The 23,762-nt window shown below is 45.9% G+C and overlaps 1 protein-coding gene and 1 pseudogene across 1 annotated transcript in view; both read right to left on the bottom strand.

The window, feature by feature from the left end:
* The window catches only part of LOC124555375 (organic cation transporter protein-like), a 448,833-nt gene that overhangs the window by 256,272 nt on the left and 168,799 nt on the right, over positions 1 to 23,762 (bottom strand). The window lies entirely within an intron of this gene.
* On the bottom strand, positions 11,207 to 11,324 carry LOC124557552 (annotated as a pseudogene).

The raw sequence follows: 23,762 nt of genomic DNA, 5'->3' as shown, positions 1-23,762 counted from the left end.
CCCTTCATTCAATCCCTGCGAAACCCTACATTTCAGCAGGAGAATGCACGACCACATGCTGTAGGTCCTGTACGGGCCTTTCTGTATACAGAAAATGTTCGACTGCTGCCCTGGCCAGCGCATTCTCCAGATCTCTCACAAATTGAAAACGTCTGGTCAATGCTGGGCGAGCAACTGGCTCGTCACAATACGCCAGTCACTACTCTTGATGAACTGTGGTATCGTGTTGAAGCTGCATGGGCAGCTGTACCTGTACACGCCATCAAAGCTCCGTTTGGCTCAATGCCTATGCGTATCAAGGCCGTTATTACGGCCTGAGGTGGTTATTCTGGGTACTGATTTCTCAGGATCTATGTACCCATATTGCGTGAAAATGTAATCACATGTCAGTTGTAGTATAATATATTTGTCCAATGAATACCCGTTTATCATCTGCATTTCTTCTAGGTGTAGCAATTTTAATGGCCAGTAGCGTATTTAAAAGTTGAACAAATCATTATCAAAAAATTGTCGCCTTTTTGTTAGAGTGTAAAACGTAATCAAATGCCGATGCTGGTACGCCACAAACAACGGTCACTGATAGGTACTCCTAGTGCCTATGTGCCACAAAAGTGGCCTATTTTGACTCGTTTTAAATCCACCTGTGACTGGGACAATGTTCGTCATTTTGTTCCTCCAGCCAAACAGCCTCCCAGTGACACAACACTCTCCTGCGCAACAACGAGGTAACAGCACCCAGTGAGCCAGCACGGGTAGTACATTGTTTCCGTTGCACGCGTTCCTTGCTGCCTTGTCAGCCTGCTCATTTGCCAGTATTCACACATGTCCCGGCACCCAGTAGGATAGTACATCGCTCCCTTGACGCTGTTGTACGTGAAGTGTGTGTTGTACATTGGTTTCGTTCACTGCTGGGTACCGGGACAAGGGGCCCGCAGACCGGTGACGTACATGTCATCGATACAGCGGCAGGCGCGCTCGGTAACCCGTGCCTAGTGAATGCCAGCAGTGACAAATTTAAAGGCACGCGTAATGATCTAGGACGTATCCCGCTAGTCTCGTGGCAAAAGTAAATACCGGTAGTAGCTGTGTGCTTGTATTATTGCGTCTACATTGATACGTGGCAAGTCATCTTGGACTGCGCGGTCGAGGGCACTCTCTCCCGTTCTGTGCGTGGGAAGAAGCCTCCGTATGAAATCTGATTTCTCTGATATTTAACGTCACGGGCATTTGGCGAAATATACCGTAAGAAAGATAAGCAGGCTTCCATATGAAAACTGATTTGACCACACTGCTTTACTAGGCACGGTGCTGGTCGAGTATGCCTTTTTCCGACGTTTGCATGACTTAACCATCCAGTTATAGGCGGACGTACAATTTCACAACATTTCCGAAGCACAGTGCAACTCGGCATTTTTCACATCGGAAAACATTGTCAAAAGTGAAACAAGTGAAAAGCAACAGATAAAAATCTTAGAAAATATCACTACGGTCACGATAAATTGGCAGCTAGCATTGCGTAATCTGGCTCTGAGAGAGATTGTAATGTTTACATTAGTATGTGTACTGTGTGACAAAGTGACGGAACATTCCAGAACAGATATCGAGTTCTATGAGAACTGTGTTACAGCACTTGAGGCCCGCCCGGTTGGCCGTGCGGTCTAAAGCACGGCTTTCCGGGCGGGAAGGAGCGCCTGGTTCCCGGCACGAATCCTCCCGGTGGAATTGTGTAGAGGTCCGGTGAGCCGGCCAGTCTGTGGATGGTTTTTAGGCGGTTTTCCATCTGCCTCGGCGAATGCGGGCTGGTTCCCCTAATTCCGCCTCAGTTACACTATGTCGGCCATTGCTGCGCAAACAAGTTCTCCACGTACGCGTACACCACCATTACTCTACCACGCAAACATAAGGGTTACACTCGTTTGGTGTGAGACGTTCCCTGGGGGGGGTGGGGGGTCCACCGGGGGCCGAACAGCACAATAACCCTGAGTTCGGTGTGGGGCGGCGGAGGGGTGAAGTGGACTGCGGTAGTTGTCTTGGAGTTGTGGACGAGTGCGGCGCCGGCCGGGGTGGCCGAGCGGTTCTAGGCGCTTCAGTCTGGAACCGCGCGACCGCTACGGTCGCAGGTTCGAATCCTGCCTCGGGCATGGATGTGTGTGATGTCCTTAGGTTAGTTAGGTTTAAGTAGTTCTAAGTTCTAGAGGACTGATGACCTCAGATGTTAAGTCCCATAGTGCTCAGAGCCATTTGAACCATTGAACCACTGCGGCTGTGGCGGGGACGGAGCCTCTCCGTCGTTTCTAGGCCCCCGGTTAACATACAATACAATACAGCACTTTAAATTTTAGAGCAGCAGCCATTCCCTCCTGTCGAACTGTCTTACGCTTCATTACAGCACTTCTAGCATCGGTAGTGCATTGGAGGAGGAAGCAAACCGCTATAAAGTTACAGGTAGGTGACGTAGCTCACGGTCGATGTGCATTCCCGTTTACTACCAGTGCTGTGTGGAGCGACAACATTATTAACCTTGCACATATAAGGCAGCTTATCTTGGCGCCGACCGCTAGTTAGATCATTTTTACACTCATGTTTAGAAAAAAAAAGTATATGTACACTGGTATTTTCTGCATAAATGGTTAGCACATCAATCACCTCTGTTCAGCATGTGTCCTGTTGCGCAGTAGGCACAGGGCCCGCCATGGGCCCGGATGATGATGATGATGATGATGATGATGATGATGATGTTTGGTTTGCGGGGCGCTCAACTGCACGGTTATCAGTGCCCGTGCAAATTCCCAACCTTTGCTCAGTCCAATCTCGCCACTTTCAGGAATGATGATGAAATGATGACAACACAAACACCCAGTCATCTCGAGGCAGGTGAAAATCCCTGACCCCGCCGGGAATCGAACCCGGGACCCCGTGCTCGGGAAGTGAGAACGCGACCGCAAGACCACCAGTTGCGGATATGGGCCCTGATAACTTGCTCCATGCGTTATGGCATCGACGCGTACAAGGCGCTAAGGGCGTCCTGTTGTATAGCCATCCACCTGGTTCCGAAGTTCATTCGTGGTGGGCATTGGTTCACAGCGCTGCACCCGTCGTTTCACCATATCCCACACATTTTCGACTGGCGACAAGTCTGGTGATTTGGCGGGGCTGGGCAAAAGGCTGACATTCTGTGACACCGAGAAGGCACGTGTTCGCGCAGCAACGTCGTGCATTGTGTTGCTGAAAAATGGCGTCTGGGGTATTGCAGAAAGAGTACGGCTACGGGACGCAGGATGTCATTCACTTAGGTCACACTGGTCACAGTGCACTCAAAACGCACCAACTAAAATTTGTGGTTGTACCCAATAGCATCCCACACCATAAGGTATTGAGTTGGCGCTGTATGTCTTGTGTGAATGCAGCCACTGTGATGTCCCTCCTCCTGTCTGCAGCGAACCCCAATGCGGCCATTATTTTCAAACAAACAGAACCTGGATTCGTCCTAAAATACTACACTACTGGCCATTAAGATTGCTACACCACGAAGATGACGTGCTACAGACGCGAAATTTAACCGACAGGAAGAAGATGCTGTGATATGCAAATGATTAGCTTTTCAGAGCATTCACACGAGGCTGGTGCCGGTGGCGACACCTACAACGTGCTGACGTGACGAAAGTTTCCAACCGATTTCTCATACACGAACAGCAGTTGACCGGCGTTGCCTGGTGAAAAGTTGTTGTGATGCCTCGTGTGAGGAGGGGAAATGCCTACCATCACGTTTCCGGCTTTGATAAAGGTCGGATTGTAGCCTATCGCGATTGCGGTTTATCGTATCGCGACATTGCTGCTCGCCTTGGTTGAGATCCAATGACTATTAGCAGAATATGGAATCGGTGGGTTCAGGAGGGTAATACGGAACGCCGTGCTGGATCCCAACGGCCTCGTATCACTAGCAGTCGAGATGACAGGCATCTTATACGCATGGCTGTAACGGATCGTGCAGCCACGTCTCGATCCATGAGTCAACAGAGGGGGACGTTTGCAAGACATCAACCATCTGCATTAACAGTTCGACGACGTTTGCAGCAGGGTGGACTATCAGCTCGGAGACCATGGCTGTGGTTACCCCTGCCGCTGCATCACAAACAGGAGCGCCTGCGATGGTGTACTCGACGACGAACCTGGGTGCACGACTGGCAAAACGTCATTTTTTCGGATGAATCCAGGTTCTATTTACAGCAGCATGATGGTCGCATCCGTGTTTGGCGACATCGCGGTGAACGCACATTGGAAGCATGTATTTGTCACCGCCATACTGGCGTACCACCCGGCGTGATGGTATGGCGTGCCATTGGTTACACGTCTCGGTCACCTCTTGTTCGCACTGTGGCACTTTGAACAGTGGACGTTACATTTCAGATGTGTCACGACCCGTGGCTCTACCCTTCATTCGATCCCTGCGAAACCCTACATTTCAGCAGGGCAATGCACGAACGCATGTTGCAGGTCATGTACGGGCCTTTCTGGATACAGAAAATGTTCGACTGCTCTCCTGGCCAGCACATTCTCCAGATCTCTCACCAATTGAAAACGTCTAGTTAATGGTGGCCGAGCAACTGGCTCGTGACAATACGCCAGTCACTACTCTTGATGAACTGCGGTATCGTATTGAAGCTGAATGGGCAGCTGTACCTGTACACGCCATCCAAGCTCTGTTTGACTCAATGCCGAGGCGTATCAAGGCCGCTATTACGGCCAGAGGTGGTTGTTCTGGGTACTGGTTTCTCAGGATCTATGCACCCAAATTGCGTGAAAAAGTAATCTCATGACAGTTGTAGTATAATGTATTTGTCCAATGAATACCCGTTTATCATCTGCATTTCTTCTTGGTGTAACAATTTTAATGGCCAGTAGTGTACTATTAGAAGCCATCGCCGTCCACATTGAATTCATCCCATACGCATTGCCGTATAACATGTTTCTGCACTTTCGTCAAAGGCAGGCGGAGAAGTGCACGATGCGCACACAACCCGTCCCGTAAAAACGGAGACGGACTGTCACCCATGATAGTGTACGATGTGTTACACTACTCCAGTGTTGCTCCAGACCAGAGGAGGACGCAGATTTGTCCTGCAATGCCATTCGGATGAGGTGTGGACCTTCTCGATGATTTGTCTGTTTCCTGACCCATCTCGTCGTGTTCTACGGTCTTTGGTGAACCATTCTGCACACACCCGTTGTACTGGAGAAACACTTAGTGTCACACGAGCAGCAGTTCTCGGATGGATGCATCACATTCTCTCATGCCAATAATACGCCCTCTTTCAAACTCACTGATGTGACGGCCGGACTTGCGCATACGTCTCCGAGGCATCCTGCACGTCTGATCAAGTCACACTGGCGCATCACCTTCGGTTTATAGCGACATCGAGAGCCGCAGGCACATTTTACTGGTAGGAGGTGTTGCGCCGCGAAATGGATGTTGACCTTGAACCCGGGGCCGACATGTTTCAAACGCTAATCATCTCTGCAGATCGTACATATCCTGTATATATGAACGTCCTTCTTCTAGTCGTTCAAGGTGTTCTGTTTTTTTTTCTTTTCTGAACATGACAGCATGTATTGTAAGCACCCGCCAGGGCAGCCGAGAGCGCTAACGTGCTGCTTCCTGGACTCGGGTAAGCGCGCCGGCCCTGGATCTAATCTACCCAGCGGATTAACGACCTAGGGCCGGTGTGCCGGCCAGCCTGGATGTGGTTTTTAGGCGGTTTTCCACATCCCCCTAGGTGAATACTGGGCTATTCCCCACGTTCCGCCTCAGTTACACGCCTCGCAGACATTTGCAACACATTCGCACTATTCCATGGTTTACATTAGACACAGACAGCTGGGGTACACTAATTCCTTCCCGGGGGGGGGGGGGGGGGGGGAGGGGGGAGGTACGGGGTGGCGGCGGCAGGAAGGGCATCCGGACACCATGAATTGTAAGCAGTGATTGCTACTTCACTGAAGAGCCAAAGAGACTGGTACGCCTGGATAACATCATGTAGGGTCCTTGCGAGCACGTAGAATTGCTGCAACACGACGTGGCATGGACTCGACTAATGTCTGACGTAGTGCTAGAGGGAACTGACACCATGAATCCTGCGGGGCTGTCCATGAATCCTTAAGAGTACGAGGGGGTGGAGACCTCTTCAGAACAGTGCGTTGCAAGACATCACAGATATGCTCAATAATGTTCATGTCTGGGGGGTTTGGTGGCCAACGGAGGTGTTTAAACTAAGAAGAGTGTTCCTGGAGCCACTATGTAGCAATTCTGGACGTGTGGAGTATTGCAATGCCCTGCTGGAATTGCCGAAGTCCGTCGGAATGCACAATGGACATGAATGGATGCAGGTGATCAGGCAGGAAGCTCATGTACTTGTCACCTTTCAGAGTCGTCTCTAGACATATCAGTGGTCGCATATCACTCCACCTGCACTCGCCCCACGTCATTGCAGAGCCTCCAAAAGCTTAAACAGTTCCCTGCTGACATGCAGGGTCCATGGATTCATGAGGCTGTCTCCATCCGCTCGATACAATTTGAAACGAGACGAGCTCAGACGAGGCGTAAGTCTTTGTGTCGTGCAGTCATTAAGAGTACACGAGTAGGCCTTCGGTTCCGAAAGGCTATATCGATGATATTTCGGTGAATGGTTCCCATGCTGAGACTTGTTGATGGCCCAGCATTGATATCTGCAGCAATTTGCGGAAGGTTTGCACTTCTGTCACGTTGAACTATTCTCTTCAGTCGTCGTTGGTCCCGCTCTTGCAAAATCTTTTATCGTCTGCAGCGATGCCGGGGACTTGATGTTTTACCGGATTTCTGATATTCGCTGTACACTCGTGATATTGTCGTATCAGAAAATCCCCACTTCATCGCTACCTCGAAAATGCATTGTCCCATCGCTCGTGCGCCGACTGTAGCACCACCTTCAAACTCACTTAAATCTTGATAACCTGCCATTTTAGCAGCAATAACCGATCTAACAAATGCACCAGACACTTGTTGTCTTATATAGGCCGAGCGCATCGCCGTATTCTGCCTGTTTACATACCTCTATATTTCAATACGCATGCTTATACCAGTTTCTTAGGCGCTTCAGTGTATAATCCGATAGGAGTAATTCCAAAGCTACTTTTTCATCTAGTGATCGTATCCTGATAAGAACGGTGTGTTGATTTTTATCTTTTAGGGAGTTATGAATTGATCCACAAAGTTCGTAAGACGCTGGGCAAGCTGATATTATGTTCAATAAGTGAGCCTGCACAACTATGTAGAATGCCAACCGGAAGTCAAGAAAGACAGCATCAGCTAGCGGGCAAAAAGACTCGCTTCTTTCCTAGGGACTTGCTTTCGAATTCATTTTCAGGTAAGTGTGGAGACTGTATCTTCGTAACGAGGATGCTATCCTGTCCATACGCTTACCTAGTCTTTTCCCTACGAGAAAACGCTCAGTCACTTCCAGTTCATTTAAAGCCGATGGTAAATGAAAACGACTAGATTTTTTCTGGGACAGTTCGCTCCAGAATTGCTGATCTGTGCTGTCAAAGATCGCTAGAAGGAATACAGTGCTAATTGCACTCTCGTAGCCACCGCCAGATCTCGATAGTTCTGTAGCTTCTGAACAGGGTCATCGACAATGAGTGTTAACCTGTATCATAGTTCTTATTATTGATGATATTATGAACTATTTAAATGTGATACGAAGATGACACAAAGACAAACGTGCTGTTTTAACTGTCGAAAGGAAATTAGAAGTTACAGACAAGTTATAAAAGGGTTAAACTGCAGTAAAACGTTTTCGGGACAGAATCACTGAGAGGCTTATAGAAAAAAAAAGTTGTTATATTTGGAGACCATCGCTAACAGCCAAATCGGCCCTTTATAGCGCAAGTGCCTGGAAACTTCAACCTACGTGAACCTATATGAAGTAATGCACTTGTGGTTCCAGCAGAACGGAGCACAATTTCAAATATCAGGTCCGATGCTAATAGAGAAATATTTTCAACGCTAATGAAACTACCATTCTGTATTTTATGGCTACTCCTACACGAATTTGAGCCTCTCAGACCGGTTGGATTATCCTTGTTTTTCGGTTATCTGTGCACTTCTAAAGCAGTCGGGTGCTTGTTGTATATTCTTTAATTTATCGTGGAGTTGTATGTTGTGCTTGTAGTTCACTGTTATTTCGTTTCTTGTTACCCTGTTGGTGCAAAGAGACCTTCAAAGCGTTACGTCACAATTGTGGAATCCGTGGTAACGTTATAAACACACAGATATCTCGAACGATAACATCAGATTTGGAAATGTTGCAACGAAATAGAATATTTCAAGTTCTGAATTTTGATGGTAGCATACTAAATGCTGATCCTACCGATTTTCATCTCCTTGATAGTTTGCTGCTGAATATTTTTCACTCGTGTCTCCACACATTCTGTGAGAATGGTCACGTTACGTTTGTTCTCCACAAAACAGAGAGAAACCTAATACAGTTGACCTGATAATTGAACTGCGTGAACTGGTGTGTGCTGTTGACTTGCACATGTTCCGCCTATGTGCCGGATCCGGTAGCCGGATATTCGCTTGTAATTACAGCGTACGAAAAGTACCTGAAGAGTAGAAAAAGTTTTTAATCTTACAAGAGCACTGATATCTGTGTCCATTCATGGGAAAGTGGTTGTGATGTGAAAGCGTTGGGACCAAATGCTGTTGCAGATCGATGCCAGAAAGCGCAGCTGCTGGTTTACGGTCTCCGTAGGTATTTGGTTGTAAATTTTTTAAGTTTATATGGGAGTGTGTTAAATCCGTTTCTGGAATTCGTTGTTTTAAAAGTTTCATTGCATTTCATATGAAAAACAGAAAACTTCTCTGTCATTTCGCACGATATTGCATGTCACAGCATTTCTCACTCCATTTTGAAATAAATATTCACACAGAAACTTGATTTTTTTACTCACGGTAGGATACCTTCGTAAGGAATACCTTACCTTATCGTTGTTTATCACAAGCGGTTTGATAACTCAAACATTAGTCAATCACACACACATCATTTAAGGGTAATTGCTTGCTTGTCGTTCGCTATGTTTTAAACTGTACATTACAGCGTACTAAATGTACCTGAAGAGTCGAAAAAGTTTTTAATCTTACAAGAGCACTGATATCTGTGTCCATTCATGGGAAAGTGGTTGTGATGTGAAAGCGTTGCGACCAAATGCTGTTGCAGATCGATGGCAGAAAGCGCAGCTGCTGGTTTATGGTCTCTGTAGATATTTGGTTGTGGCGACAGTCGTAGCTGAGGAAGCTTTTACTTCTTTATCGTGGACAACAGCGTTAGAGAATCCATCAGGTCCATTCGATTAAACAGAAAACAGAGTTGTACGATGTTTTTCAACTCCTGTTCGAAGAACCACGGAGCAACAGGGATAAGCTATTTTTTCCAAATTTCTGTTGTGCGTCTGTTACAAGTTTTGACGATACCCATTGTCGGTACAAGAAATATCTACAAACTTTATGATCGAAAGCAATATTTACCGTAGTTTGACGAAAAGAGAAGAGTTTTGCTTTTCAGGAGACATTTGTTGAAGGTGAATGAAGAAAATAGAACAGAGCTTTATGTGGTACACTATGTTTAGGGTGTCAGGTTATTCGCTAAGGCATTTGTTGGGGCAAGTGCTATATATCTGTAGTCTGCTCCATAGCAAAGGCGTTTTCTTTACCGAAGTATTGTGGTGTTCCGTGTCGATTGTAACGTCCATTTTCTCTCGCAAATACCGAATACATAAAAAGTGCGCGAGAAGCAGCGCACTTTGTTGCTTGGTCACTGCTCGTCGTCCAGCTTTTGCCGCGTTGTTGGAACATCACTGCTTAAAGATGCATCCCCACGACTCTTTTTTGCTGTTCATCTTCGTGCTTGTGTTTGCATTTCCAACGGCGCAAGCACGCATGCGTGTTTATGCGAACATAATTTGATCGAGTTGGAGGACGTGCGTCATAGAACATTGCCCTGGTAACTAAATTGAAAGCACACTGAAATTTATAGACAGATGATTACAGCCAGAGGTCATGTGATACGCCGCTAATAAAGATAATTAAAATAAAAATTGAGATATGAAGCGCTTAGCTTGACTTGGCAGGAAACAAAAATAATAATGTGTGTGTGTGTGTGTGTGTGCGTGTGTGAAATCTTATGGGACTTAACTGCTAAGGTCATCAGTCCCTAAGCTTACACACTACTTAAACTAAATTATCCTAAGGACAAACACACACACATGACCGAGGGAGGACTCGAACCTCCGCCGGGACCGGCCGCACAGTCCATGACTGCAGCGCCATAGACCAAAAATAATACAAAAAGTCTCTGATCATATTACTATAACGAATAAGATATGTATCGAAGTAGGAAAACAGAGAAGAAGCATCATACTGATCTATGAAAAATGCATGCAAAAACTGTGGACGAATATTCATGTCTGACATCTGTGCAAAAGAAAAAGATGGGGCAGATGAAATACCAGAACGAGCTACTGGAAATGTAAATGAAGGGCATCGACGGTTCAAAAACTACTAGTTTGGAAAACATGACCTCCGTTATAGTGGAATCAGGGGTACAAGGCAGTCCCAATTTTTTCGGGTCTGAAGATTTAAATCTAGAACCATTATTGCCTAAAGTTTTGTAAACAACTTTTTGTAAAATGAAACACAAACGATGTACTGAAACTCAACTAATATATACATAACGGCTAAGGACCTTCCTTAAGTATTTCTCAGTCTTAGGAATTATCACTGAAGTGTGCCTTTTTTTTTTTTTTTTTTTTTTTTTTTTTTTTACATGAAAGAACAAATAACTCAAACTGGTAAATGAGACACAGGTTGCCAGCTGACAAAGTGTGATTGTCAGCCTTATTTTTGCACAGCTAAGCGACATGTAAAAGAATTTTACCCAGAAACATAAGTTTTCAGTTTCTCAAGTAAAAAGCACTCCGTCTTCAGGTCACGAGTGGCCTACCGGGACCATCCGACCGCTGTGTCATCCTCAGAGGAGGATGCGGATAGGAGGGGCGTGGGGTCAGCACACCGCTCTCCCGGTCGTTATGATGGTTTTTTTGACCGAAGCCGCTACTATTCGTTCGAGTAGCTCCTCATTTGGCATCACGAGCCTGAGTGCACCCCGAAAAATGGCAACAGCGCATGGCGGCCTGGATGGTCACCCATCCAAGTGCTGACCACGCCCGACAGTGGTTAACTTCGGTGATCTCACGGGAACCGGTGTATCCACTGCGGCAAGGCAGTTTCCCAAGTAGAAAATCAAAATCTTACTGTGACGTTCTACAGTTTGAAATTTGCAAATATTAAACGTTGCTTTATCTGTAGACGCTTTCGTGTTTTTTCTTCTGTCGCCTTTCATCATAATAAACTCAGAACAAATTGCCGAACAAATAAATTAGCTGGTTAGCAGACTTCTCGAATAGTAAGGCAACATGTGTACAAAAGAGCAGGCATGCGTTCCTACCTTCTTTCCACTAATTTTTGTGGAACAGGAAAGAGACACTGTGTGGACATACACTACTGGCCATTAAGATTGCTACACCACGAAGATGACGTACTACAGACGCGAAATTTAACTGACAGGAATAAGATGCTGTGATATGCAAATGATTAGCTTTTCAGAGCATTCACACAAGGTTGGCGCCGGTGGCGACACCTACAACGTGCTGAAATGAGGAAAGTTTCCAATCGATTTCTCATACGCAAACAGCGTTGCCTGGTGAAACGTTGTTGTGATGCCTCGTGTAAGGAGGAGAAATGCGTACCACCAGGTTTCCGACTTTGATAAAGGTCGGATTGTAGCCTATCGCGATTGCGGTTTATCGTATCGCGACATTGCTGCTCGCGTTCGTTGAGGTCCAATGACTGTTAGCAGAATATGGAGTCGGTGGGTTCAGGAGAGTAATACGGAACGCCGTGCTGGATCCCAACGGCCTCGTATCTCTAGCAGTCGAGATGACAGGTATGTTATCCCCATGGCTGTAACGGATCGTGCAGCCACGTCTCGATCCCTGAGTCAACAGATATGGACGTTTGCAAGACAACAACCATCTGCACGAACAGTTCGACGACGTTTGCAGCAGCATGGACTATCAGCTCGGAGACCGTGGCTGCGGTTACCCTTGACGTTGCATCACAGACAGGAGCGCCTGCGATGGTGTATTCAACGACAAACCTGGGTGCACGAATGGCAAAACGTCGTTTTTTCGGATGAATCCAGGTTCTGTTTACAGCATCGTGATGGTCGCATCCATGTTTGGCGACATCGTGGTGAACGCACATTGGAAGCGTGTATTCGTCATCGCCATACTGGCGTATCACCCGGCGTGATGGTATGGGGTGCCATTGGTTACACGTCTCGGTCACCTCTTGTTTGCATTGCCGGCACTTTGAACAGTGGACGTTACATTTCAGATGTGTTACGACCTGTGCCTCTACCCTTCATTCGATCCCTGCGAAACCATACATTTCAGCAGGAGAATGCACGACCGCATGTTGCAGGTTCTGTACGGGGCTTTCTGGACACAGAAAATGTTCGATTGCTGCCCTGGCCAGCAAATTCTCCAGATCTCTCACCAACTGAAAACGTCTGTTCAATGGTGGCCGAGCAACTGGCTCGTCACAATACGCCAATCACTACTCGTGATGAACTGTGGTATCGTGTTAAAGCTGCATGGGTAGCTGTACCTGTACACGCCATCCAAGCTCTGTTTGACTCAATGCCCAGGCGTAGCAAGGCCGTTATTACGGCCAGAGGTGGTTGTTGTGGGTACTGATTTCTCAGGATCTATGCACCCAAATTGAATGAAAATGTAATCACATGTCATTTCTAGTATAATATATTTGTCCAATGAATACCCGTTTATTATCTGCATTTCCTCTTGGTGTAGCAATTTTAATGGCCAGTAGTGCATTCGCCTTCAGCCCGACCAGGCAGACGAAGCAGTAGGGCGGCGGATCTGATACAGTGCGGTCGCCACTGTGTCTCGTAGTGTGTCAGACCCTCCATTTAATGCCGCGATCTCTCGAAAAGCTGGCGACTTCCGTACTGTGGAGGCCGTAGCGTGTGAAGCCGGCCTTACGGTAACTGACTGTTGTGGCGTCAGAATGAAAGTAACGATGAAATTGCGGATAGGCTACTCCCCAACATTTGCGGCCACTGCCACTCAGGGCAGATTTCGAGGAAAAGAAGAAGAAGAAAATAAATAACGCCGACAATGCAAGATGAACTTGTCTGGATCAAAGCGCGCGCTGTTACATAACGCAACCAACACGCCTTCTCCCGGTCGTAAACAACGCGTATCTCCGCCATATACGAGGTCTGCTGCGCGCTCGTTCACTGAATGGTTCAAAACGTGAAAGAGCCTGATGATTTGCCTGATTTATTCAACTTTAACCTTCCGTGGCTGCTGGTTTTGGTGGTCTATGCGCCACTCGCAGCCGTACATCACGCTTTAGGAGCAGCGGTCGTGAAAAGACAGCAAACAGAGACGAGTACCACTCCTTTGCACATAATTAGAACCACAAATCATTCCGTGTTAGACCACTGTGTGTTTTTATATCCTTACAGAATATAAATTGCATTTTATAAGCAATAAAACTTGGTTGATCGCGTACGTTCTGCGCTTGTACGTAATCAAAGCACTTACTTTTGATGCAAGCAGCACAGTCTAGATGCGCTAGCATAAAAATATTTATAATCACTGTTGTTATTTTGTGCTCGCAGAACGTTCTTCGTCATCATCAACTGCTAGAGTTACCTGTTATTATTGTTGAATTCGAAAGTTGTTTATGAACAAAAGAAACATGCTTTATGTAAGTTCGACGAAGTATTAAGCCGATGTTTTATATACTTTTGTTTTGCGGCTATTTTGTTTCCGCTTTTTGTCGACGAATTTGCGTTTTCTAGCGCTCTACAATAAACCTGTATTATTTTTATTTTTGCAATCTCCCTCTGTTTCGCATTACAAATCAACAATTTTCAAACAAAGCGTGCTTTAAAATTGACAGTTTGTTTTGCTGTAAATACTGATTATTCATGAGTATCAGACAGGGGGATAGCTACGTGGAACAAAAATGTTCCGCAGGTTACCGAGCCTTTTATATGTTGTCACTCAGCTTCTGGACAGCTCACCGCCTCCGGTTTATAAAATGGCTCTGAGCACTATGGGACCTAACATCTGTGGTCATCAGTCCCCTAGAACTTAGAACTACTTAAACCTAACTAACCAAGGGACATCACACACATCCATGCCCGAGACAGTATTCGAACCTGCGACCGTAGCAGTCACGCGGTTCCGGACTGCGCGCCTAGAACCGCTAGACCTCCGCGGCCGGCATCCGGTTTATAGGGGAATATAGTAATACACTGTTCGCATACGCAAAGAAAGCAATCGTTATGAGATAGCAACCCGGTGGGTATGCAACACACAAAATGTACTCGTTGCGTGGGTACGAAATTAACTAGTCAAACCTGCCAGGAAAATTACCGTAGTCTACGCACACTGAGATATCGAAATAGATGACAGAGGGATAGAAAAACAATTAAAATCCCTCAAAAGAGGAAAGGGCGCTGGACCTGATGGGATACCAGTTCGATTGCACACAGAGTACGTGAAGGAACTCGCCCCCCCCCCCCTTCTTACAGCGGTGTATCGTAGGTCTCTAGAAGAGCGTATCGGAAAAGCGATTGGAAAAGAGCACAGGTCATCCCCGTTTTCAAGAAGGGACGTCGATCAGATGTGCAGAACTATAGACCTAGATCTCTAACGTCAATCAGTTGTAGAATTTTGGAACACGAATTATGTTGGAGTATAATGACTTTTCTGGAGACTAGAAATCTGCTCTGTAGGAATCAGCATGGGTTTCGAAAAAGACGATCGTGTGAAACCCAGCTCGCGCTATTCGTCCACGAGACTCAGAGGGCCATAGACACAGGTTCACAGGTAGATGCCGTGTATCTTGACTTTCGCAAGGCGTTCGATACAGTTCCCCACAGTCGTTTAATGAACAAAGTAAGAGCATATGGACTATCAGACCATTTGTGTGATTGGATTGAAGAGTTCCTAAATAACAGAACGCAGCATGTCATTCTCAACGGAGAGAAGTCTTCCGAAGTTAGAGTGATTTCAGGTGTGCCGCAGGGGAGTGTCGTAGGACCGTTGCTATTTACAATATACATAAATGAACTTGTGGATGACATCGGAAGTTCACTGAGGCTTTTTGCGGATGATGCTGTGGTATATCGAGAGGTTGTAACAATGGAAAATTGTACTGAAATGCAGGAGGATCTGCAGCGAATTGACGCCTCGTGCAGGGAATGGCAATTTAATCTCAATGTAGACAAGTGTAATGTGCTGCGAATACATAGAAAGAAAGATCCCATATCATTTAGCTACAATATAGCAGGTCAGCAACTGGAAGCAGTTAATTCCATAAATTATCTGGGAGTAGGCATTAGGAGTGATTTAAAATGGAATGATCATATAAAGTTGATCGTCGGGAAAGCAGATGCCAGACTGAGATTCATTGGAAGAATCCTAAGGAAATGCAAACCAAAAACAAAGGAAGTAGGTTACAGTACACTTTTTCGCCCACTGCTTGAATACTACTGACCAGTGTGGGATATGTACCACATAGGGTTGATAGAAGAGATAGAGAAGATGCAACGGAAAGCAGCGTGCTTCGTTACAGGATCATTTAGTAATCGCGAAAGCGTTACGGAGATGATAAACTCCAGTGGAAGACTCTGCAGGAGAGACGCTCGGTAGCTCGGTACGGGCTTTTGTTGAAGTTTCGAGAACATACCTTCACCGAGGAGTCAAGCAGTATATTGCTCCCTCGTACGTATATCTCGCGAAGAGACCATGAGGATAAAATCAGAGAGATAAGAGCCCACACAGAGGCATACCGATGATCTTTCTTCCCACGAACAATACGAGACTGGAATAGAAGGGAAAACCGAAAGAGGTACTCAAGGTACCCTCCGCCACACACCGTCAGGTGGCTTGCGGAGTATGGATGCAGATGTATATGTAGATGGTAGTCGACGGTAGCGTACTGTACTTTTACAACTCTCCTTGTGAATGACAATCGCTATCAAACTCGAGAGAAATTTCCGCTGTCAATAAATGCAGATTCATCTCAGGCAGTTTCGGAATGATCACTGCAATGGACGTTCAGAGTCGGGTACCTGGCAAAAGGCCATTGCCCACAGCAAAATAGAAGAGGATCAAACAGAACAGAAAGTGGACAGTAGGTGACTGGAGATGAGCTATGATACTGTGCCTCTTCAAATAATACGGGGGTTCGTATAGGGAGTTGGGTCCACCCTTGTAGTTTACCGTTATGTTGATGGCGACTTAAACATTAACGGTGACCAAGTGCTGCACTTTCTTCTACATCGTCATGATGGGTATTCTGTGGCCACTCCTGTCTTCCAAAATGACGCAGCACTGTTCACGGGATTGACACAAACGTTTGTGGTCTGACGAACATCCAAGCACACTATCGCACCGCGAATGGAATATGTATGGGACTATTTGGAAGTGTAGCACCCAACATCCGTTAAGTGCTACACAGTTGTGCGAGATACAATCATCAGTGACTTTGTTCACCTGGATGCGGTGTACTTGTGGAAACTTGTGGATTCTGTCAGTTGCCGAACAGGGGCCATTATCAAGGCTACACGGTATCTGCGCCAACTAATTTTCATTACAGTGTGCTTATCTCTCCATTCGAATCGATTTGCACTGGTAGCGCTCGTGGTGTTGCGGTAGCGTTCTCGCTTCCCGCGCCCGGGTTCCCGGGTTCGATTCCCGGCGGGGTCAGGGATTTTCTCTGTCTCGTGATGACTGGGTGTTGTGTGATGTCCTTAGGTTAGTTAGGTTTAAGTAGTTGTAAGTTCTAGGGGACTGATGACCATAGATGTTAAGTCCCATAGTGCTCAGAGCCATTTGAACCATTTTTTTGCTCTGGTAGCCGTCGTATTGAAACTGCCGTGAACAGACGTGTTGATAAGGTGTACACGGGTAGGCACAATAACCAGTTAGCCACGGTGCCTGAGGTAGGTTGCTAATCATTACATAATGTAACATCTAGTAACTGTTTTGACCACTGTATTAGCACCACACACACGGCAGAGAAAAGACCAGTATGGATGAAGAGAAGAGCAAGGCAAGCGGCGTCCTTGTGGTGCCGGAAGGCGAGCGAGGTTAGCCAGTGTGAATGCCCACAGCAGGCACGCCCACCAATGTCCTGCACCCGCTTCCGCCAAACAGCCGCACTATACACAGGTTGTTAACACGTCGTACCATTCACTCAACATGTATCCAATCTGTACTCGTTACAGATGCACAGCTATTAGAGTGTAAACCAAACAAATACTGCCGGCCGGAGTAGCCGAGAGGTTATAGGCGCTACAGTCTGGAACCGCGCGACCGCTACGGTCGCAGGTTCGAATCTTGCCTCGGGCATGGATGTGTGTGACGTCCTTAGGTTAGTTAAGTTTAAGTAGTTCTAAGTTCTAGGGGACTGATGACCTCAAAAGTTAAGTCCCATAGTGCTCAGAGCCATTTGAACCATTTTTTGTCTTCAAGAGCGTCACAAATTTGTTTTTAATTCTCGTTAGGGTTGGAGCTATAATGATTATTTCGAAACGGGAGAATTTCTACGTCCCAGGAAACACCAACAAACTTTATCATGTCATATTTCAAAGACTATGGAAGTCACTGAAATATTTTTTTCTGGTTAACTGCCAAAAAACATCGCTCGCAAAGAATATCTCCGACGTTTTGAGTTGTGTTTGCTATGTATAAGTATCAGGAAACGGAGTGCTTTTTCCGCCTTGTCAATATATAACTCTACGAAGCTTAACTTCTATATCTTCTACAAAAATAAGGTAACAATTCTGAAATTCACATATTGTGTAGACGGCTGCAGTACCACTAAATTTGTCTAATGTCAGTTCTTTAATTTTCATTAGGGCCACAACCATGATTTTTCTTGAAACAGGTGAACTTTTTGCGTTCGGGAAGGTTACATACTTGGAAACGCAGTGACAATTGTTTTGGCGACAATGCTGGCTGGAACAGTCCAGCCCACTCTTCGTCTACTGCAATAGGAGTGTACGCTTCCGCAAAGAAAAAAAAACAGTGTCAGAGGTCACAACGTATCATCTGTTTCGGACTAGATGGAATCGTGAGAACACTGCAAGATAAAGTAATTTTAGTCACACATATCAAGCCTGTAAGCTAGTAGTTTGCAACAAATGTACGACCTGGTTATTGGAACACTTCAGATACATACACTCCTGACAGAAAGAGTTCAGCATCGAGAAGGCATGATCAGAAATCAATGTGCCTTCGTACACGTACACACCAACTGCGGACTGCCTTTGTGTTATGGTATTTAGTGCTGTTCCTGGGTCTGGTAGCGTATATGAGACGTAAACAGCGTCACAAGTTGAGTCACCGATGTGAAGGACCTGATGCCGCGTACACGTGTGAGACAGCGTTATCAGCGCAATATAAAGTTTGAAAGCTGCCTTACTGTGCATCTCCATTTGGCCGGCTGATTGAATCGTACATAACTCAGATTCTTATGGCTATCGGAAGCGACAGTGTCCCGATGTTGGAATGGATGAGAACGAGAGAACAGACATACTCCTCCTCAAGGTTCAAATCGACCACGTCTGATCACTATAAGGGAGGATCGCCGTTCTGTGTACCAAGATTATCGCAGTCCCACCACATTTGAACCTGCCAGCCGAACACAAGTACTGGACTCAGTCCAACATTTTCTGTCATACAGCACCACTGGTCGGAAATCAGCAGCTGTCGGACTACCGAATTACCAGTTCCATTACGCGTAGGCTGCCGTTGACGCCACAACACAAACGGCATCGTTTAGAGTGACCGGAATGCATGGACTGCTCATGAATGGAGTCTCGTTGTGTTCAGTTATGAACTGTGGTTCTGCAGTACGCCATATGACCAACGTCGGCTAATATGGAGGCGACCCGGGTAGAAATCTCATTCACCCAATTTTTTTGGATAGCCGTCAGGTATGACTTAAAGCAACAGTTGATAGTGATTGAGGGAACACTTACTGCACAACGGTATATCAAGGACATCCTGTGTCCTCATTTGTTATCTCTCACGCGACAGTATTGTGGTGCCATACTTCAACAGGACAACGCTTGTCCACATGTCCACACATGGCAAGTGTCTCTTTGAACTCTTTGCAGAACGTTGGGTAACTCCCGTGGATAGCAGGATGCACAATGTCTTGAACATTTGCTTTAGAGATGTTGTTCCACTGCAATTTGTGACAGAACAACGTTGACACACTACGGTCATACATCCACTTTTTAACACTGCCTGCTCACAACTCACTGGTGACTGACTGTTGGGTTCCACATATGTTGTCTACAGTTGGTAGTTCAAGCTCCCACAGTAATAACGGCCCTGACTTCGCTTGTACGCCAGCAATAAAATCAGTCTCGACTCTTTTTGGACAGACAACGTGTACAGGTTAGGAACGCTCTTGCTCTCCACGTACATGAACTATCTATGGAATACGTTGTACAGCAGTCCGTGACTGTTAGCTGGTTACGCTTGTGAGCGCGGGATCCCCATCAAGTCGGATTAAAGGAAAACACTGAAGCGATTGTTAAGATTTGTTACCAGGAAGTTCGATAAACACACGAGTAGTACGTAAATGCTCCTTGAACTCAAATAGGAATCCCTGCAGGGAACGAGACATTCCTTTCGCAAAAAGCTAATGGGAACGAACCGGTATTTGTGACAGACTGCAGAATGATACTACTGCCACCAATTAAATGGTTTAAATGGCTCTAAGCGCTATGAGACTTAACATTTGAGGTCATCAGTCCCCTAGAATTAGAACTACCTAAACTTAACTACATCTACATCTACATCTATACTCCGCAAGCTACCCAGCGGTGTGTGGCGGAGGGCACTTTACGTGCCACTGTCATTACCTCCCTTTTCTGTTCCAGTCGCGTATGGTTCGCGGGAAGAACGACTGCCGGAAAGCCTCCGTGCGCGCTCGAATCTCTCTAATTTTACATTCGTGATCTCCTCGGGAGGTATAAGTAGGGGGAAGCAATATATTCGATACCTCACCCAGAAACGCACCCTCTCGAAATCTGGACAGCAAGCTACACCGCGATGCAGACCGCCTCTCTCGCAGAGTCTGCCACTTGAGTCTGCTAAACATCTCCGTAACGCTATCACGCTTACCAAATAACCCTGTGACGAAACGCGCCGCTCTTTTTTGGATCTTCTCTATCTCCTCCTTCAACCCGATCTGGTACTAATCCCACACTGATGAACAATACTCAAGTATAGGTCGAACGAGTGTTTTGTAAGCCAGCTCCTTCCTTTGTTGATGGACTACATTTTCTAAGGACTCTCCCAATGAATCTCAACCTGGTACCAACCTTACCAACAATTAATTTTATATGATCATTCCACTTCAAATCGTTCCGCACGCATACTCCCAGATATTTTACAGAAGTAACAGCTACCAGTGTTTGTTCCGCTATCATATAATCATACAATAAAGGATCCTTCTTTCTATGTATTCGCAATACATTACATTTGTCTATGTTAAGGGTCAGTTGCCACTCCCTGCACCAAGTGCCTATCCGCAGCAGATCTTCCTGCATTTCGCTACAATTTTCTAATGAACTTCTCTGTATACTACAGCATCATCCGCGAAAAGCCGCATGGAACTTCCGACACTATCTACTAGGTCATTTACATATATTGTGAAAAGCAATGGTCCCATAACACTCCTCTGTGGCACGCCAGAGGTTACTTTAACGTCTGTAGACGTCTCTCCATTGAGAACAACATGTTGTATTCTGTTTGCTAAAATCTCTTCAATCCAGCCACACAGCTGGTCTGATATTCCGTAGGCTCTTACTTTATTTATCAGGCGACAGTGCGGAACTGTATCGAACGCCTTCCGGAAGTCAAGGAAAGTAGCATCTACCTGGGAGCCTGTATCTAATATTTTCTGGGTCTCATGAACAAATAAAGCGAGTTGGGTCTGACACGATCGCTGTTTCCGGAATCCATGTTGATTCCTACAGAGTAGATTCTGGGTTTCCAGAAACGACATGATACGCGAGCAAAAAACATGTTCTAATATTCTACAACAGATCGACGTCAGAGATATAGGTCTATATTTTTGCGCATCTGCTCGACGACCCTTCTTGAAGACTGGGACTACCTGTGCTCTTTTCCAATCATTTGGAACCTTCCGTTCCTCTAGAGACTAACCTAAGGACATCACTCACATCCATGCCCGAGCAAGGATTCGAACCTGCGACCGTAGCAGCAGCGCGGTTCCAGACTGAAGCGCCTAGAACCGCTCGGCCACAGTGGCTGGCACCAATTAAATGTCGTATAAGGACCGAAAATGGAAGATAAGAGAAATCAAGGCTCGTACAGACATTTGTTTTTTCCTCACTCCAGTTTCGAGTGGAGTGATAAGTTATTGTATAAGGTACCCTTCGACGTTGTAGTGGTTTTTGTAGTATGTATATATATATATATATGTATAGATGAAGGCGTATGCTAACCAAGCAAATAAAGTTTGCATTTGTAGACTTCGATAAGAGTCTTGATGATGGAATGCAATGACATTCCTTTAAAATATGCTACCAACTACAGGAATAGAAACGTAATCCACTCTGTTTACGGAACGCAGACTGGAGCCTTCAACAGTGACAGAATGAAACAAAAGGCCAAAAATCATGAAAGATGCAAGGCAGGGTTTTCCATCGTCACCACTAATAGTTAATTTGCGTGTTGATGATGGAGGTATAGGACTGTTTTTAAGTTGCAGTTGTTACACACAGACTGAAAATCAGTGCGATACGGTTCGCTGGTGATAGAACATTGGTCTCTCAAAGCGAACAGCACCCGAGTAAGGTTCTTTATCGAACGGAACATTATTATTAACAGGCATTTGGTCAGGGGAACACTGTGACTGTAACTTTCAGGTTAGGAGTATTTTTGTTAAAAATATGCTGTATTCAGGCGCAATGTTTTGGTCTCTGTTGTGTGGGTTAGACTCTCCAGTCATACAGCCAGATCTGCCAGGTCGCCTACTCGGCAGACTTCAACAGCACAACGACACGTTCACAATCACACTTGTAGAAGGTGCCAACTCGGACAGGCGGCGCCAACGTCTCTGAGTTGCTTCCTTACACCGGGCACGTGTACGAAAATGGAGTAACCTTCTACTCTTCCATTACATAAGAGGCCACATGGCTGCAAGCCACCCATTTCCAGTTGTGGAGCCAGCGGAATAGTGACTCCAGTCAAGTGTAGCGGGCAGCAGTTATTTCCGAGCTCTTCAAGTGGTTATCCACAAGTTGCCTTGCAGTGGTCATAGAGTAATCATTAAGCAACAATCCACATTTCTGTTCTGGTCTATAAATATTTACAGATTGGACTATGCACAGCCAGCCTACTAGCTTGTGTTGGACTTTTGATAAGGAAAATATAATGTATCCAGTTAGGACTTTGCCTCTACGCGATATTTTGTGAACACGTATATTTTACATAAAGTATCCCTATACGTCTTTAACTATGTATTGAGCTTTGAGTAAATAATGTGACTTTTATTAATATTTTAATTTGTAGTTACTTGGCTACCTTGGAGAAACAGACAATTATTTGTCATGCAACTCAGCACTCTGTGCCTGCCGTCACAACAGTCTGTAAAAAAAGGGTACAAATGGCTCTAAGCACTATGAGACTTAACATCTGAGGTCATCAGTCCCCTAGACTTAGAACTGCTTGAACGTAACTAACCCAAGGACAACACACACATCCATGCCCGAGGCAGGATTCGAACCTGCGACCGTAGCAGGCGCGCGGTTCCGGAATGAAGCGCCTAGAACCGATCGACCACAGCGGCCGGCTAACAGGCTAACAGTCTGTCACTCTAGGCCAATATACTCGTATTTTGGAACTACAGCTCCAGAGTCAAGGACTATATTGACGTTTTTTGGCCATTAAATCTTCACATCTGATAGCTGACGGTGACTAAGATATGCACGTAGATATAATAAAACCAGTTTAATAACGTGTGCTGCAGCTGGGTGTGCTGGACGGTTTACTGTTAAACACAGACAAGAGACTGAACTTAACCATGACAGATATTCTAGAGTCTGTGACTGTCTATGGGAGATTAAAGAATACTGCTACTAGGAAACTTTTTTAATTGTTTGTTAGTTCCCATCATCTAGTTTTGGAAACTTTCCACGCTCACCTTCAAATGGGCCCCAGGGAAATTACATCTATTTCCGTAGTCTGATGATGGCTGCAGTATTTTAATTAGTTATATACACTCCTGGAAATGGAAAAAAGAACACATTGACACCAGTGTGTCAGACCCACCATACTTGCTCCGGACACTGCGAGAGGGCTGTACAAGCAATGATCACACGCACGGCACAGCGGACACACCAGGAACCGCGGTGTTGGCCGTCGAATGGCTCTAGCTGCGCAGCATTTGTGCACCGCCGCCGTCAGTGTCAGCCAGTTTGCCGTGGCATACGGAGCTCCATCGCAGTCTTTAACACTGGTAGCATGCCGCGACAGCGTGGACGTGAACCGTATGTGCAGCTGACGGACTTTGAGCG

Source organism: Schistocerca americana, chromosome X (genome assembly GCF_021461395.2).
Source record: "Schistocerca americana isolate TAMUIC-IGC-003095 chromosome X, iqSchAmer2.1, whole genome shotgun sequence".
NCBI classification, from domain to species: domain Eukaryota; kingdom Metazoa; phylum Arthropoda; class Insecta; order Orthoptera; family Acrididae; genus Schistocerca; species Schistocerca americana.
Note: the sequence above shows the minus strand (reverse complement) of the source record. Positions and strands in the feature narration are given on the sequence as shown.